Source organism: Halichoeres trimaculatus, unplaced genomic scaffold (assembly GCF_033239565.1).
Source record: "Halichoeres trimaculatus isolate MK-OKI-2021-1 unplaced genomic scaffold, fHalTri1.1 fHalTri1_scaffold_12, whole genome shotgun sequence".
NCBI classification, from domain to species: Eukaryota; Metazoa; Chordata; class Actinopteri; order Labriformes; family Labridae; genus Halichoeres; species Halichoeres trimaculatus.
The window spans coordinates 18497637-18515816 of record NW_027437190.1 but is presented as its reverse complement, the minus strand read 5'-3'; positions in this window follow the sequence as shown (position 1 = coordinate 18515816).

The following is an 18180-nucleotide window of genomic DNA, read 5'->3' as shown; positions in this document are numbered from 1 at the left end:
GAACGCAAACATTACATTCACTGATATTTGTGCTGCTCTCTTTCCCTGGCTGGGACAGACAGTCAGTAATAACTCTGAACACCTGCGCGGCCTCCAGGCTCTACACCTCGGCCCCTGGGGCTCTTCACCTGGGACAGGAGGCCCGATGCAGACTCCCTTCTCGCTCCAGAGCTGCCTGGAGCAGAAAGATTATCACTCGTCGCCCAGGAGGGACATGAGACCTGGAATTCTGTCAGACTCTTTTACATTAATCATCAGGACAGAGTGACAGTGTGGTGAGAATAAAGATGCATATCACAAATGTAACACAAAAGCCTCCCACAGTATCAAAAAGTCAACTTTTGCCAAAGTTAAAGTGAAAATAAGGTAACACTTTCTGTTTATCCTTACTCTGTTTGTCTTTTCCTTTTATCTGCTGGATTTATCTGACTCTGAAGAACATGATGTTTTGTTCAAAACCACACAAAATCAAACGTACAAAGTGCATCATGCACGCGTAGCATCAACAACAGCCAGCTATGATCAACTTTTCTTTCCGTCATCATTCTTAGTTAACATTTAAAGATTAAACTGTAATAAAAAAACACTGTGTGCAGTTTTGTGAGTTTCACCCTAAAATGTCAATAACCATTTGAGAGCAGTGAAGATTTAAAGTAAAAGAAGCTGACACAGAAGATGCTTCCACCTTAACACTGTAGATGAAAAAGATTAAAGATCAATAGCACTTTGCAGCCAGCTGTACCTTAGCTTTTAGTGCTAAAGACTTCTTTGAGCTTCAGTTTTGACACACTTACGCAGTGGCTGTGTGAGGAGAAAGGTGGAGTCAGGGGTGGAACCAAAACAGTGTTCAACAGCAAAAATTGTCCAGGCAAGAAGAGACTCAAGAGAAGCTATAACAACATTTCAAGGGTCATATGTTTCAAATGAGCTGCTCTCTTCTTAAGGTCATCAGAGACAGGGGCATCCATGACCAAGGTTTCACTCAAAAATATCTTGCTTGTTAGTATTTGGCAGAAACTTAACTGAACACATATATTTGGGTATAACTTGTGCACACAAAATCCTCCACACCAACTTGTTTGCGCATATTGACACTCAGCATTCAGGCCCAAATGAAAAACTAATTAAACGAAAACATGTGCTAAGCTCAGTGGTGTATGGGCTTCTACTGTACACACAGGGCTCTGTCAGACATCTGTAACCTAATTCTGTTATGTTTCAATTACCAGACGCACCTTTGACGTCCACTGAAAGGTTAAGCAAATATGACGCAGTATATATTTAGGCAGTAGATGCACACATTTCTGGCTTAACTGCTCATATCTGCCTATTCAATTAAGTTTAAGCTTATACTTTAGGTAAATATAAGTTGAAGCCTGTTTATTAGGGACCAGGTAATTTGGGCTGTGGCCTTTTAAGCCTTTGGGTCACACAAAAGTTGTGTCTCTACAGCGTTGACCTTATTACAGTTTAAGACCCACGTGCATCCATATTATTAGTGTTATTACAAGGTAATATGGCTGTTATTGATTTTATTAAGTTATTAAATAATTTCCCCCGGGGTCTCAATAACGTTTTTTCTCATCTTATCTTTTTTTTTTTTCAAATAACAATTATTTTTTAATCCCATTATTAACTTAGCTGAAAAATTTGCTTGAGTGATTCATAATTCAGAGAATATTTATCAAGTAGGTGGTTGTGGCTGACACAACTTAAAGTTAAAATGATTTTCATGAACGGCATGTATCATTACTCTCTTGTTGGGGGGATATATATATTTTTTTTCTTGGCAAAATAAAAATTTGAGTGTTATCAAACCAACTAACTAACCTTCCTCTAGCGTTAAAGTCTAATTTTTTTAATTTATGTGTAGCTTCCTCATGCTCATGTGTTTCAAAATCAGCTGTATTCAGTCATGTAACATTGTAATTGTGATAAATAGTTGATGATATGTATGTCTAAGGATGTGTGTTGTTTACTCAAGCCCTGCATTTCATGTTTGGATAGCCTTTGAATCCTTCAGCAGGAAGAAGGAAATGAGGGACCACCAACGCTTCATGACGTGGTCTTGTGGGTTAGAGATACCAAACATAGACCTAGACTGTAAACTGCAGGCACGACTTGTGCCTGTATGAGTGGAAATTGAGCTTAGTAGACCTTAATAAGGGTTCCCATTTTTCAAAAATGTCACTAATTGGAAGTACAGAATGTGAGAGAGAAACATATTTATTATTCAAAATTAAGCAAGGATTTTGTGCCATTTCTCCTCTGAAACCTGAGGCTTCTAATGTCAGTGATATGGTCAACACTGACTCTGCAATTATCAGCATCTACCCAGCTATGAGCAAGCAGATAAACTTAACAAGACTGTTTTAGTAGAAAACCATTTAGCCTAAGTTTTAATTTTTAAAAGATGTCATAAACCCTGATTTTTGCAAGTCTAATTCTGAGCTCTTAGCATCCCTTCCTCTGCAGAGCTTGTGTTTCCTCCATCCCAAGCTTGAGGGGGAAGATAAATGTGATTTAAATTAATAGCCGCTACTAAATAACTCCTCGGCTGGTAAACGATGCATTCATCAGATACAGACAGCCAATATCCTGTGATTCATGGCACTCCTTACCATGTGAAGGATGCCAACAAAAATTGTTATTACTTTTTAATAAAGTGTACCAGTCACTAATCCTCTCATTTATCAGTGGAAGGCAGTCTGTGTGGAGCGAGCTGGTGTGAAATGGTGTGCCTGGCTGCTCTGATGAAGAGGGATTGGAATAAGATTGTGGAATAAAGATGTAGTTAATGTGGAAGAGCTACTTTAGAATAGCACCTTCAGCACTGCTGCGCTCAGAAGTCACATAACAGACAGACACCAAAGGCAGTTTAATGAAATGCCTTGGTTTTATTATGACAACTTGACTAGGTAAGGGCATTTTGAATAAATAAAGTGATCATATTATAGCTCTGTTCATAAGTCAGCATAATCACTTTTGATACTATTTATGAAATCAACTTCTCAACGATAGTCATTTGGTGTATTCCCGATCTGTCATGATGTAGCAGCTTGGATTCATTCAAGTTGCCCTTACATTACAGAGCATTGACATAAACAAACTACAAAAGCACTCAGAGAGTGCAGACCTCCACCAAGTATATTGTGATTGTCACGCAACACATAGTTCCTACTTTAATGTCATACTTCCTTTCAGCAGACTGTCTGCTACAATCTGGTGTTAGTTGCAGGTTTGTACGATCGTTTGTTACCTGACAGTGTTGAAAGTTATGATGACCCAGTACATATTTCATATTCTGTATCTGGATCACACTTTTACATCTATCAAAATTATGGTGACCTTGTGTTGTATTGTTTTGCAAAGCAATCTGACCATTTATTGTTGAGTAATATACACATGTGGTAAAAACAGTCCGATGTCACAATGAAAAAGAATCCTGTAAAACAAATCCTGGATCCAAACGGTAATCCGGATCACCACTGAAATTTTATCACTTTTTCCTTATCCCATTTTGAACATTTCCTGAAAATTTCATCAAGTTTCGTTTGTTACTTTTTGAGTTATGTTGTTCACAGACAAACAGACAAACTCTCCCAAAGACATAACCTCCTTGGTGGAGATAATCATGCACTCTTGAGTGTTAATATTTGTAACCCTTACTAGTTATAACTGTCAACTGTCTTCTATAACTTGTGTTTTATTTTTTATTTTTAAGTTTTGTATGTCTGATTTCATTTCCAGACAATGTAGCCACTTGCATTGTGTGCAGAAATGTCTGAGGCGGAATGATGTTACTGACTTTATCAGTAACTTGACACACTCATTATGATGCTTTTTTTTTAATGGTTGTTTAAGTCTTCCATTTGGCTTCTAGGCTATTGCCATCCTGATTTTTCCAAACCATAAGTGATCATGCTTTGACAACGGGATTTCTCAACCAGCATTGTTAGGTTTACCAGGGCTTAAAGAAAAACTGCTTTACTACCCACTCTTTTTTTTTACATCTTTACTGGATCACAACATAGGACATGAAGAAAATGAATGTTGAATTGAATTTGACTTGAAACTAGCAATTTGTCTGTAAACTCATCAGCAATGTTGGGATGGACTTCAGGTTGATGAACTCTAATCTCTGTGACTCTGTGGCCTTCCCATAAGCACATACCTGCATTTATACACTCCATATTTAGGTGTGAAACACATAATGTATGTTACATTTCTACCAGTGCATGTTCAGTAAAGGGTTTCATCCTCTGAATTCTGACTTTAAGGCGAGCTAATGTCTGTTTCACACCACAAGCGCTCCCCAGGATTATGTCCAGTGTGTACACAGCATAAAGTGAAAGCACCACCCACCACCTCAGGTTAAAGCCATCACTGTGAGCTACAGTGATTAAAGACTGTGTCTCGACCTTGTATCCTTGACTGAGATAAACCCTCCGAAATTCCTAAAACAAACAAGCCTCGGCTCTGTTAATTTAGCCTTCCAGCAGAAGCACTGAGGCTGCTGGAGCGGCCGCCGATGATTCCCCTTGTGTATGGGCCAATGTTAAGCCTTGAGAACAGGTAACAGTCAATCCATTAACCTTAGCTTTTAGCGGCTGCCTCATGTCACTGCCTCTGAGTCTCGGACACACATACAAATGTGCACGCTGCCACGTGGACACAAACACATACACACACACACACCAGCCCCCGCCTTGATAATTATTTTTAATAGTTGCTAGGCAAAGACTTGAAAAGGTCAGTGCGGCTCCTCCTGACATTGACTCTGCTGTTGTAGTAATAAGCTCTTTTCCTTTCTTCCCTTTAACATCAACATTAGCCAATCACAGTGCCCAAAGCCATCTATCCACCTCCCATATGTTGTCTCACTATGGACACTCACACACACACACATTTAAATATATACTGACATGCTAAGAGACACACATGAGAACAATACAGGACCACAGAGACAAAAGTGGACATGCATACACACACTAACACACACATTTTCTCCCCTGCTTAAGTGGGTGTCAGTAGCCATCTTCAGTGAGGTAATATATAAAAGGGCTTCTAAAGGCAGGGGTCATGTTAAATTGTAACGCAAATGTTATTCCTCAATTATCCTTCAGTGAGAAATGTCAACTGCTTCAGGGGGGAATAGGACCAGGCTGAAAGAGTGTGTCAGTGTGCTCTGCTTCAGGCCAAAGAGTCAAGGCACTTAAACTGCCCACTGGAGTCTCCTGAACCATAGAATTAACACTTTAACTATGAAAAAGGCTACCTGGACTTTTTGCAGTTCATAAATGTACAAACATTCAGTGTCTGTTTAAAGAACAGCTGAATTAAAGCAAGAAAAGTGTATCTACCCCCACTGCTTTTGGACATTTTTAAACCTATAGTAATGAGAACCAGGTCAACATATTTTCCTATAGTTATTTTCATCCTGTGAATTCTTGTAGTAGCTGCCCAGTGGGGACCTGGGGAGTTTCTCAAGTGAATTTAATGAAAAACTCTGCTGTGATTGGCAGCTGAATGCCTAAGCTAACAAAGGCTTGCCTCAGTGAGGGGTCAGAAGTGAAAATAGCATTGGCCTTTGCCAGTGGCCTCCCCCCGCCTAGCTCGCTGGATATTACAAGTTACCAAATTTATATTTGCAATAACAAATTGACTCCAATTGGTCTAAGTGGGGATCAGGACCTGGCTGGAAATTTGTGGTGCAGCTAGGAAATAGTTTTGTGGAAACAAGGGGTCATTGATGGAAGCCTGAGGGGACACGAGGACAGGGGGAGGACAAACACACACACAGGCATACACACACACACACACACACATACACACACACACACACACACACACACACACACACACACACACACACAGATATGCAGTTGTGTCTGAGCACACATTCACACTCAAACACTTAAATAATCTTTGTAACACAGTGCAATCGCCCACATATACAAGGACACTCGTGCAAACAGATTTGTTTCTTTATGTGTGTCGTCTGATTAAACTGTCATGACTTTTAAGTTTTATGAAATTTCATTCTCAATCTCCATTAAAGGACCAAGAGATGTGATAGCAGTCTTTTTATACAAAGTATCTGCTGGTTGAGTACACACAATTGCACAAAGAAACCTTTGAAACACTTTGAAAAGAGCTCAAAAATGATAATTGTAAGGACGATGTCCCCCATAACATTCTGTAACTAATAGCTGGATAATAGTAATTATGATCACCCCACTGGCTGCACTCGGACTTCTGTCATGGACTGATTGTTCTCCGCCGTCTCTCTTTTATTCTGTCTTTCACATCATTCCTCTTATCACTCCCCTCTATTGTAAGCACTGCCGCTTCGTCCCCATGGCTACAGCCGATGGTATCGTGTTATCAATGTAATAAAACTAAAGTGCCGGGCAGGAAATTGAAAGTATATTCGTACAGGAAATAACAGTGCTCTGTCATAATCTACAGTCGAAAACATGTGTTCATCCACGTATTGTCTCCTTATCTGATGGGGGCGGAAACGTCGTGGTCAGCCACCTTTTTTTTCTCCCCCTACGTTTCTCTGCTCCATTGTTTTGCTTCCTTTTCTTCTGCGTATAATAACCAATTTCTTATTATTAGCCATTATTACATCTGTGATGTAATACTGTTGTAGTCTTGTTCCTTGCACTGCAGTTTGCTGTTGAACAAATCATTAAGTATGGGCAAAGAGTCAGCTGGTTCACTCACTAAATGATTGAATTTAGGACGTCTTACTAAGACAGTCTTGGAATAATTTGTATTTTGACAAGTTGAAATAATAAAGCTCTACTTTTGTATAAAATAAAACTTTATCAACATCTTGGAACTCAATTAAAAGCATTTGATGTCAAAACAGTGGCATAATCCCATTTTCTCATTACTATGGAGCCACAGTAAAACATGTCCGTCCATTTTAGTCATCAAGAGTCTCCAGGCACAAAAGTGTGTGAGAAGGAGAGACAGAGAAGGGGAAAGATGGGAGAGATGGGATGAGAGGGATAGATGAGAGAGGAAGAGAGATGTAGCTGACACAAGGCCGCCCTCTGTCTGAAGTACAAGAAAATGCCCTCTACTGTACATACATGCTGCATTCAGATGGCTTTGAGATTTGTGTGTGTGTGTGTGTGTGTGTGTGTGTGTGTGTGTGTGTGTGTGTGTGTGTGTGTGTGTGTGTGTGTGTGTGTGTGTGTGTGTGTGTGTGTATGCGTGTGTATGTGTGTGACTCTGTAATAGCATCCATAATTCCAGAGAGTGGGTGGGCTGCCATTGGCACAGAAGGGGAACCCGAGTTGATGAGCATCTAATCTCTAATATGATTTACTAATGAATATAAAGTTAATCAGGGACTGAGAAGCAGAGTAGAGGGAGGCTTTGACACTTCTTATTTGCAACACATTTTAAAGAGTGTGGGCCAGACGTTATTAAATCTCATTATGAGTCTCCTACAGATCAATACAACCCTATAACCACCATGAGAAAGTTACTTTAATGCATGGTTTATACGCAATGATTCAAAAGAATATGGAGAGAGGAAAAAAAAAAGTCACATAATTCACAACCCTCTAATCATTTCTCTTTGTCCTTTCTCTTTCAGCAGTGACATACTGGCTCTCTAATTGGCTGGCTTGGTACATTGGTAGCAGTCATAGTAGAAGTAAGAAGCTGAAGTAGCACAGACACTCATATGTAGCAAGAAGTCTCATTTGCATTAAATTAATTAAAGGCCACTCAGAGCTATATTTAAACCACCACTGACCACACCGATACGGCTTTTCTTCTCTTACATATTGTCTTTTCACTTTCTTTGTTACATACACTGTCTCTGTCCTCCCCTACTTAAACACACACATGCAGTGTATATGTGAGTGTGTGTGTGTGTGTCGGCCCAAGGCGCAGCTCTAACCCCTCTTACTTCTAATTGATGTAAATGGAAAGAGTGGAGAAGGCTTGGAGAGGGCTGACCTTGTTATATCAGGGGCGGCTCACCCCAATTAATCACAAGATCCTCGCCCAGATGCTTCAAGCTAATAAACAGCACTCTGGATTAAAAAAAAAAAAAAAAGTCCCTGCAGTTGTACAGTCACTCTGATGATTGTGCTACCTGCTTGAGATTAAAGCCTGCTGTGAACAGAGCGAGGGCAAGTAGCACTTCAAACAACGTGGAGTGGCAAGATGAGTTAGTTAACAGCTGATGAGAAGCCCATGGAGCCAACCCCCCATCCCTCCTCTTCTTTTTAAGTATTTTACTCCAAATTGCATGTCAAATTACCCTTGCAGTGAAATGCCCTTAATGAGTGCCGCTTTTCTTGTGTAAATAGTCATTTTCCCAACCATCCCTCACCCTGTGATACTTACTAGGGATTTCAGGGATTATGGGAGCAAAATTATTTCACACATTTTAAAAGGATTATTTTTGAACAATGTGGGACGTGTCATTCTCCTCCATGACATACAATGGCCTCTCTGTGATTTTACCATTTGAAAACGCTGGCAAGGCGCAGACAATTGAAGAGGGTGAATGGAGCACACAACATCGGGGAGTATCATGTGTTCATATCATAATTACATTGTATATAGCATGTCCTGTTGTGACATTTATAAAGAAGGCAACGCAAACCCTTCTGCTAGTATTTGATACTTTTCAAGCATATTTTAAAGGTTAATTCTGTAATTGCTGTTTGCCATGAAACCTGCTGCCAAAGTCATACAGGCAAATGTGATACAATCTCATCTCATACCATTTGATAAGCACCAAATCATTTCTGGTGGAACTTTAGAGTCCTCTTTAAAGGTTATTTAAATCAGGCTAACCTTTATTCTCTATCACTGGTGCTTGTGAACAACACTTAAATGCATTATTTCATAGATTGGGCCTTGATAGCTTCCTCAGCAGGGCCAACTTGCAGCATATTAGATTTTTATTCCTATTCTTTGCTCTCTTAAGATTCAAAACAGTTGTAAAGAAAACCAAATAATGACAGCAGACACAAGTCAGGACTCAAAGGTATACAGTAGGTGAGGGCAGAGAGGAAAAGTAGACAAGGGATTGTAGGTAACATGAAAGCAGATGGGAAGTGAAAGAGAGAGTCAACATCCTGGCTGACATCCCAGTATACACCAGCTGTTGCTGTAACTTCACCCCACAGAACACACCTCCCCTCTTTTTCACTGCCTCTGTTTTCTAACTCTTTAGGCAGGAGAAGTGAAAGTTTGTGACAAGCTCCTCCTTTTCAACTATCCAATGATACACCATCACAAAAGTAGGGGTGCTTTTGTCTTTCCTTTTTAAACACATGATTGGTTGTTACTACTTTGTTGTCCTTTGCAGTGACATTTGAGATAGGCAATGCAATGACAGGATTAACATGTTTTTGATTAAGGCTTTGTTGTGGAGGGCAGCCTTGACAATCTTGATGCAGCTCCAAAGTTCCCCCACAAACTGGTGGAGTGACAGTCACCTTCTCCTCAGCTCCTGTGTTTTGTGCAAGTAGTCGCTGAACTTTAAGTGCTTCACTTTGTGTTTCTGTGGGAAGAGACAGAGTGAGGCCAAAGGAGCAGTGTAGAGTGGCTCTGCTAAGGAATACAACACAGCTCTGTGGTTGCTTTAGCTACCTGAAAAATAAGACATCTTATTTTCAACAAAACAGTAGGCCCTATTCAGTGTGCATGCAATGTCAGCTGACTGGATATTAACTTTTTCTTATATACCAACCAGATCATTTTATAACATAAGAATAATAACAAAATATACTTTAAATTTTCTTTGCCACACATTTTACATTTTTTGTTGAACTTTTATTTATTTTTATTTATTTTTTCCCTTTTTTTTCTCAGACTTCTTTAGCACTGAGTGTATTCTGTATGTCTTGTCAATTTTTCAATTTTGCTTTTTTTGTGGTATGCTGCCAGTTTATTCATAAGGGTAATTTGTAATTCAATAATTTCTTGTAAATTTTATTTATTTATTAATGTAAATTTTATGTATTAATTTATTTATTTAATTAAGTTTTTATTATTTTAATTGTATTGTTCTGTTCAGTTAGTGTTACTTGATGCATACACATGGCAGTCTAAAACTAGTGTTTATGAGTTGCCATGTGCTGTTAAATAACATGTATTTCAAACTGAAAAGCTTTATTTTGTGCCCATCTCCCTCAGAGCTGTAATAAACATGGTCAGTTTGTAAACCAAAGTTGGGAAAAAAAGAAGAGTGCTTTTTTTTTTTTTTTTTTGAATGATCAAGAACTTGAAGGGGACAGGGGGATTGACTTCATGTTTGTTATTATTATTTTATAATTATCATTATTATTTTTTATCATTCTGGCAATCAAAAATTAGTTCCTAAATAGACATCAAAAGCATAATATCATACTGCTCAGCATTGCTGCTTGTCAATGGAGTGGATGACGTCTCTATCCTGTCATAACAAAAATGTAATCCGCCTTGGTCAATTACCTTCTATGTTTCCTGTGTACAATGAAACAGCAAACAAACAAGGAGGAGCAAATGAAAATCAAGTAGCTAAACATAAGGAAACCAAAGAAGTGTTTGCAAAATTAATGAACAGCCGTAAACGAAGTGGATCACCACCATGCATGATGCACATGTGTGTGTATGCGAACAGGTGGAGGTGGTTACAAGGGGTTTGCGTCTGGAACATTAAGTGACGTGTGTCGAGCGCCTCTCTCTGTCTCTCTCACCCTCTCTCTCCTGTGTGTCACATCAAAGTCTGCAGTCTGTTGGCTTGACTTACACCTCATCCAATTAGTCAGCAGTATCTCAGCGACCCTGAAGAATAGCCAGCTCTTTTCGAGGCTCCACTGTCATATGATCCCTGGTAACAAAATACCCAGGACTGCTGACACACATGCTCACACACTCACATGCAGGTACATATAAACACCACCACGCACAAACACCTGATACCTTACGATAAAAGGAGGCAGGGAAAGGGAGTGGGCTCAGACGTCAACAGCATTAGCAGAACAAAGAAACACAAGAGGGCGGAGGAAGGAGCCAGGTACAAAATAGATGGCTCATAATACAGCGGGCATTGTAACAAAATGAATTTGTCGGGCTTTTGTGTGTTACAAAAGATCTAATTGAAGCCCAGGCCTCCTGCTCCTGGTCTGTTGCTCTTTTTGGCATGTTAAGTATGCTGTAAGCTATTCTCACTAGGACTGAATTATTTAGATGGCCAAGAAGCTGCAACTGAACAAGTGGGAACAAAGGAGCAGAGGATGTGCTGTGTACATTGCACAGGTGTGTGTATGAAGAGGAGGTTGGAGGAAGTTAAACTTGGTTCAATGGGCACTGCAACAGTGCTTACCAGACTTGAGATTGGCATGGTAAAATATCCCAAATGGCCTCATATCACAGAAGGAAATGCTGTTAAATAAATCTGGGTCTTATTTCCACTTTGCAAACCACCAAATTTATATATTTTTCTTCTTTTTAACATCCTTGCAGCTCTCCCTCTAGCTACCATGACGCAGCATTATCAAGCTCGCAAGGACATCTCGGCTCCCTGTAACCGCATGTCTGGAATCCAATTACTAGGCAGCAATTTATGCTGTGTGAGGATGCATTACTATTTCAATATTGAGATGTCAAATTACACACAGGGCCTCTAATGCACTCTGGCAATCATAGCCCACTGCTCAGACTGCCAGCAACAGAACTGTCAGTGGACCTTGTCACAGGGGAAGGGGAATCTGATTCGCTCTCATCCTCTCCCTCTCTCCCTTTTTTTGACCATGACTTCCTTCGGTTGCCATTGTGTTCCCCCTCTTCACCCCCCCCCCCCCCTCCATCTCCCCGGGTTTGGTTGCCCACAGCTCCATGGCAGGGCGATTGATGAGGAAGCCTCAATTCTCTGACAGTTGACATTTACCAGGAGACTCTCCTTGGCATGCCCACATTGTTGGCTTCAGCGCTAACAAACAGACAAGCAGACAGCTGGAAATGCCTTTGGAAAAAGGAGAAAAAAATTCCCTCGCTTTAAAACCTTATAAACCCCATCAGTACACCATTAACAATAATAGATAAATGTCTGCACTGGAGAAAAATAATGCAGATAAAGGAGTATGGAAGTCAAAAAATGATTATTCTAATACATGTGATGGACCCCAAATGCAAAGAATCATAATAAAAACAATAAAAACTAAAATCAATCTACAAATGTTCTAACATCCAAGTTTGTTCCTGCAACTGTGTAGTTTTGACTATATGTCAAGACTCTTTACTGTTTATGTGTTTGCAGATATGCTGTTTCAATATTCACACAATTAAATTTGTTCACAGCCTGATCTGAATAACATAGTTTCCTTAGAGTTAGCCATCACCTGCATCCTATCTTGTGATTGGTTAGTAAACTAGGAAGTGCTGGTGTTGATCAGAGTGCTGCTGGAGTGCTGTTAAAGAAAGTTACCAGACTACATCTTGCCGTTCAACTTACTCTGACATAGCATTTTCCTCGCCACTTTTTCCCTTCAGTCATCTTTCCCCACCATGCTCTCTGCCAGACTTGTAAGATGTCACCCACATTTCCCCCATTTGTCCATTGTCACTGTCATCTGCTACTTCCTGTTGAATTCTTCTTCTCTGCCTGTGTGGCGCTGACGGTCTCAGCGGTGGTCCTCCAGTACAAAGGCTGACGTGAGGGCGGGTTTACTCTGAGGAAAGCTCATCCTGTGAACATAAAACAGAGATGCTTTCTGACATCTTGTGAACTTGTCTCCATCCCTGGGTGTACCTTTAAGAGGGGGAGGGAGAGCTGGTGCAGCAGCAGCAGCACTGAGGCCATCAGGGCCCTCCATACTTACTTGCCAGGCTCTGAATTTTTAATATAGAAGGCCCACACAAATGCATGGGCAGCATGATGTTGTCACCCCGGCATATTTTATCACTGATCAAACATTAGTCGGCAGCTGTTGTAAACTTGTAGCTGTCTCGGTGGCAACGGCGGTGACAGGCTCCGACACACTGCTGAGAGACGGAGGCCCAGCTGGCTGCATTACTTACTTACACTCTGGCTTTGTGTGAAAATAAATAAATAAGGGAGTGTTTTCTCCACCTCAAGTGGTGGTCTTGCTCTCTCTTACTCTTATTCCCTCATTTGTTCCGAACTTCTTTGTCTTCTTCTCCTTCTCTCTTACTCTTCTGCTTGTACTCCTCCATCAAATTCTTGTTTTCACACTCACTTCCTCAATCCCTCCCTCTCTCCCTTCATTCTCTCTTTCTCTGTCATGTCTTGTGATTTCCCCAACTGCATGTTTTGTGCCCTTGCAGCGTTAGCGGGGACACACATTGTGCATCTTACAGCGGCTACCTGAGGGCGGGAAAAAAGAGAAGAGTACGAGTAGAAAACATTGTACCTCTGGAGTGTTGAGCTCAAAAAGAGAAAAAGGCGTGAGGGAGACATTTTGACAGCGTGAAGAGAGAAGGTGGGAACAAACTGTGACACTACAAATACTGTGTCTGTGTTTCATGGCTGTGGCTTGATCTCAGAAGAGTTTAAACTGTAATTTTGATGGCACGAGAGGCTGAGACGGCAACCAGATATCATGCCGCCTGTTACAAACTATAAAACTGTTATTACATGATATAAAATGACAGTGAAGTTTTTTTTTCTTTCAGATGACCTAAAATTGGGCTGCTTTACAACAATATCACTGAAAACAGGTTGTTTTCAGTAAACCAACATAATGACTTCAGTTAAAAAATGAAAGTCTTAGTGTTTTGTATTTTTCTTAGGAAAAAAAAAAAAAAAAAACTTACGTCCATGTGGACACATTGTCAGATCCATGTTTGTGCAGCATAAAACATCATTCCAAGCAAATATATCAATTTTTCATTGCTTCATTTATTATGTAAATTCTTCAGCTGAATATTTCAGTAATTGGTTAGGACACGAGACCCCCCTCCTCCCTCGCTCCATGTGTCTCTTTTGCACAAAGGCAGCGCTCGGACGGCTCACTGGTGGGAATTACCTTTTGGCTGGCACTAAATAATTTTTATTTCTAATTTATTTCATGACAACGGGCACACGCAAAGGGAGAGTCCCGTCAGCCAGCCAAGTGCCTTGTTGGCAATGATTGATTACCCAATATCTAATTAGCTGAGATCCAATCACTTATTATGCAGCGTGTGGGACAAACAAACTTAAGTCACCTGTCAAGCGATTGATTGATGACACTCCCAATCCTGCTTTTGTTTGCTCAAATGTCCCAATGCTTGTTACAACCACCAAAGCTCGCTCGGACAATGCAGGCTGTCACTCTGACGGGGAGTCGCCCCACATCTTTCTCATCGACGGAAACATTCATTTTTGGTGCCTGTTTGCGTGTCCAGGCGTGTGCGAGCAGTGAACATCAGTAGGGATCATGTGTGGTTCATAGATGTGTACATCTGTGTGTGCGGGTTTGTGTGTGTGTATGTGAAGACGTACGGTTGAAGACAGGGCTAGATTTGTAGGGTTGCTGGCCCTATTAAAGGCAGGTCTGCTCTCCTCACCCTGAGGGCAAGTTGGTTTTTCACAAAGAGGGAAAGGAGATGTGAAGCTATATGATGATTAAACACACAACAATGAGGAATTGTCACTGGAGATGAGATGCTGTTCACCAAAAAAGTCTACTTCACTTATAAAATATGAAGAACTCAGTAGCTTAACATGTTTTTTTGCTGTTGTTTTTTTTTTATGTCTTTTTTTTTTGTCTTTTTTTGTCTTTGGACCTAGAATGATGTTTTTCGAAGTTTTGCTTGTGACGAGTACACATCCTACCAGTCAAAACGCTTGTTGTTGACAAATCACATACCAAAACATTTAACATTGATTGTGTTCATCTCCCAGAACCCGGTTTCTTTAAGACAAAAGACATAAAAACTACAAAGACAACGTTTGGAGGAGAATAGCTGCGGAGATAGAATATGACGCCTCCAAATTTTTCGCAATTTTGCGAAGTTTATTCACGTTGCCGTTGGTGTGCAAAGGCCTTGCAGCTTCACAGTGTAGTTTTTTTTTTTTTTTTTATTTGGCTATGATCACTTTAATTGAATGGTCAATGTGTTGGTTGTGGTTATAATTCGTAGTGTTGAACTCTTTCAAGTGTAATCAGTAAGAAGCAAAGTAAATACTGAGGTAGAGCTGCTATTATATAGAATAGAAAGTATGATGTGTGCGATCTATTATGACTGTTATTGTGTCAGTACTCACCCAGTGCTCCACCTCACTTTACTACCACCTAAACTACATTTTTGCTCTAGAACTATTTTTGTGTCACTGTTTCCTGAATCAGATCATTGACTGAACATGTTTGTTTAGTGTTCAGTTTTCTTATCACCCCTGAAGTGAATGGGCATCACGTATTGAACATGAATTGTTGCAGGTGCAAAAAAACATGACAGAGCTCTGGGTGTAAAAAGATTACAGAATAAGTTAGCAACGCTAACTCTGCCCAGCTTGCTAGCCAGAAGTACGGTGCCATATGCAAAAACAAGCCATCAGTCATCAGAAAACAAGGGTTCAAAAATGAAACTCAAAGGTAAATTCACACAGCCAGAGAGGTAGAGAGAAGGTCATTATCCTACTGAAAAAAGCTCATAGTCTTTAACCCTGCTGAGGACCCAGGGTGAAAAAAAATGTCTTTTGTGGTAAAAGTTAGTTGAAAGTATCGTTTTATTTTTAAAATCTCAGTTAAAGCTGTGATCAGTTAGTAAAAAAAAAAAAAAATCTTCATTAAATGGACTGAAATGTTCTATTTTGAGCCAAGCACAAGGTACTTGTGCTTCAAGTAAGGGTGAGGACTCAGTGAAGACCCCCACCTCTTACTGCCTTCACTGATAAGTTGCCTACCGCAAATCAGATTAAGTCCCCAAAACTCCAAAGCCTAAAGGACAGGCAGTGAGAGCAGTAACAAACAACAATAGATGGTGGTCAGCTGAACGAGAAACAGCTCACAAGCTGGGCTAAAGTTTACTAAGCTTCAAAGAAACAGAAACACAAGATGTCCAGAAATTACTTTAACAATTTAAAAATACATTTCAAAGTACTGAAATATGATCTGAAATAACAAAAAATATAAGATTGGTGTATTCACCAGGTAACTGTAGGCATTTGTTGCCCAACATAATGAAAACTGAGAATCAAAAACGTCAAAATTCCAGTTTTATCAGTGATTTGAATAGATAAACAGATGAACTGTTTGGAGAATTCTAGTACTGAATTGGAATTCATTTGTTTTTATTTTTTCAATTACTTAGGTGAAGTAAGGTAAGTTCAACATTTTAGTTTCAGTTGTCTTTATTTCTCCAAGGAGTAACTTCACAGTTGTGAAGCTTCATTTAATCTAAAGTTCCTTGTTATATGAATGAACACCTTGTCCAACAATGTTGTTTACATTATCAACTTTGTAGTGGCATCATATCCAACACTTAACACTTAACTTACTCAGTATGATCCATTAGTTAATCTGCTGTGGTACATCATTTGTTATCTTTTAATGCAGTGTGGAAAAAGTCACTTCACATTGTGTAAATAGTGGAAACACCCTCATCTTTTTTGGTGACATCCAAGATTAAATTTCAACAATCTCTATGTCAGAGAGCCATGCTTTTTTGAGTCTTTGTTGTGTCTACACACAGTTTAATACATTTGTGTTTGAACCAACGCTCCTCTTTCTTTGAACAGCAAACACTGCAGCGAGATGACAATTTGACATCATTAAAAATGCATGGCGACTCAGGGGCCTTAGAGGCTTCCATTAGGAAATAGGGTTGAAAACTCACTCAAATGTGTGTGTGCGGGCAGATGCACACACACACACACACACACACACACACACACACACACACACACACACACACACACACACACACACACACACACACACACACACACACACACACACACACACACACACACACACACACAGGGTTATCCAGAGCTGACATGTTCAAGGTTCAAGGATGAGGACCTCTGAGAGCCAGCTGTAATTTATTGTGAGATATTCAGCATCTGATCTCAGTGACAGTAGCCTCTGGCTTCGTTCATAAGAACTGAAATGTCTCTCTTCTTCCGACCCCAGGTGTGTGTATGTGGACGTGCGTGATTGCAAGTGTGTGTGTTTGTGTGTATAAAGGTCAGGCAGAGAGACGGCGAGGGTTGAATTCTCTGACATACATCAAACAACTGAAGACAGATGCCTGGACAGTATTAATCAAAACTTTCCCATTTCCTAAAGAATTAATCATTAAATAATTAATTTGGCAGCTACAGGCGGCAGTTAAAGGGGGCTTGTGCCTTCCCGCTGGTTAGAATTAGTCCTTGTCGAGAGGCTAGATTGATATATTTATTATTTATCAGATTAATCATGGCTAGAGACATTAGGATCCACTGTTGAGATCATACCTGTTATAACGTAGGAGGGGATGAGCAGAGAGGGGGCAGGACAAAATGAGAGAAAGAGAGTGAGGCAGGTGGCAGCTGTGTGTGGTGATTACAGTGCAAGGTGGTCAAGGGTACACTAGAGGGACTTGACACACACCCACACACACATGCATGTCAATCTAAAGAGTGTGTGGCAGGCAGAATGCGTGTAGCCTCAAGCACTTCTCGTTTCTAAAGCCAGTGCAGCAGCATGGAGGACGAGGGGGGGAGAAGGCAAAGATGTCATTGATCCAACAGTCCCTCAGAGGTCAGGGCAGGTCCTGGGGTCATTTCTGTTCACGATAAATGTCTGAGAAAACCCCTGAGGCAGCAGGGACTGACCTGCTTATATCAAAACAATATCTGTCTTTGCTATCGACTCATTATATATCTTCCATAGCTGCCACAAGCTGGTCTCTTCTTATTTATTTTGTTCCTACTGTCCTGTTCCTGACCTGTCTTTCAAAAATAAAATAAAACGTTGAGTATCTACAGAGCAAAGATGAAAGAGCTACTCAGAATAAAATCTGAGCATGTTTCAAGATTTTTCTTTTTGTTCAAGTCTTTCCTTTATTTTCTGTTTGTTTATTTTGGCTTTCATACAGCTCAACCACTCTGTCCCCACAGCTGTATTCAAACACTGGAAACATTTGTCTTTTACTTAAGACTGTGGCATACTGCAATTTCACAGTTTGATCTGAGAGGTAACTCCAAAGTGGTTAGCTGCATTG